The sequence below is a fragment of the Echinops telfairi genome, unplaced genomic scaffold, assembly GCF_000313985.2.
Source record: "Echinops telfairi isolate 266 unplaced genomic scaffold, ASM31398v2 ScPeMD7_7469;HRSCAF=8507_1, whole genome shotgun sequence".
Classification (NCBI taxonomy): domain Eukaryota; kingdom Metazoa; phylum Chordata; class Mammalia; order Afrosoricida; family Tenrecidae; genus Echinops; species Echinops telfairi.
The window spans coordinates 114,882,863-114,884,009 of NW_022111373.1; the positions used below are offsets into that span (position 1 = coordinate 114,882,863).

The 1,147-nt window shown below is 56.3% G+C and overlaps 1 protein-coding gene across 1 annotated transcript in view; it reads right to left on the reverse strand.

Moving 5' to 3' along the window:
* SLC1A3 (solute carrier family 1 member 3) overlaps window positions 1–141 on the reverse strand; it is a 120,938-nt gene extending 120,797 nt beyond the window's left edge. The window contains exon 1 of the mRNA XM_045285116.1: window positions 33–141. The gene's annotated coding sequence lies outside the window, so the exon portion shown is untranslated. The remainder of the gene's footprint in view (window positions 1–32) is intronic.
* Between the last annotated feature and the right edge of the window lie 1,006 nt (window positions 142–1,147).

A 1,147-nucleotide genomic window follows, 5' to 3' on the forward strand; every position in this document is an offset into this window, starting at 1 on the left:
CCACCAGCAGGAGCGGCGGGCGGGACACGTACCTTTTCAGGGTTGGCGACGGGTGGGAGGCAGCCGTGCCGAGGACCAGGTGAAGTCCCCCGCGGGCTCGGAGGCACGGGCGGGCGGGCGAGCAGCGGGCTCTGACAGTCTGCATGTGCTTGCAGAGGGCACGTTACTATCAAGGCAACTTAAGAAAAGGGGAGGAGCCTGCGGCGGGCCGCCGGGGGAAGGCGGGGTGGAATGAAAACACCCCGGGAAGGCGGGCAGAGCCCGAGCTTTCTGGAATACGGATGGATCTTGGCTCCTGGGAGCACGTTGGCTGGCTCGGTCAGTGCGCGTCCATCAGAAACGCCCGAGCGGCTTGGGCTCGGGCTCCCGCGGGGCAGGAATGGCAGCAGAAAGGCCAGGCGCGCCCAGGGAGGCTGGAAGTCTTCCTTCCGACGTCCAGGAGCCGGCTTTCCTGGGACTAACGTTCCTGATCTCCCTCCAGGGCAGGTTTCCTCCCCTTCAAGGGTCCCGCGAGCGCGCGCCCTTTAACCTGGTGCCCAGCGATTCGGAAAGAGCCCCTGATTTGTAGCTCCGGGGAAATAACTGACACTTCTTGGGAAGATCTGGAAGGCCATGGAATATGGAGAGAGAGGGAAAGAGAGGGGTGGGGTCGGGAAAGGCTGACTGTAATTCTCTCAACTTTGCCCAAAGTGACTCAAAACGCAAGACGAGACATGCCTGTATTTTAAGCAATTGCAGCTCCGTTACAACAAATCTGCGTGAGCCCAAACCGCCTGCCAGGCCAGGTAAGAAACACAAAGAGATCTGGACAACTGCGAACTCTTCTGAAGGTCATTGCCAGACCCACGGTGTGACGGAAGTTTCCTGGGCTCCACGGTTGGTTCACGTGGCCCTACAGATGTCTCCATTTTAAAAGATGCTGAGTTGTCGCTGGCCTTCTCTCCCTCGCCCCCATTGTTAGCATTTAGAACATTCTCATCTCCTGGAAATACAACTTGGACCTCAAGTCCATTTTACTTAAGATGAACATAGATTTTAAACGTTAAAAAAGTTATTATTGGGGAGGGAGGGGGAAAAATGAGGAGCTGATACGAAGGGCTCAAGTAGAAGGCAAATGTTTTGAGAAGGATGATGGCAACAAATGTAC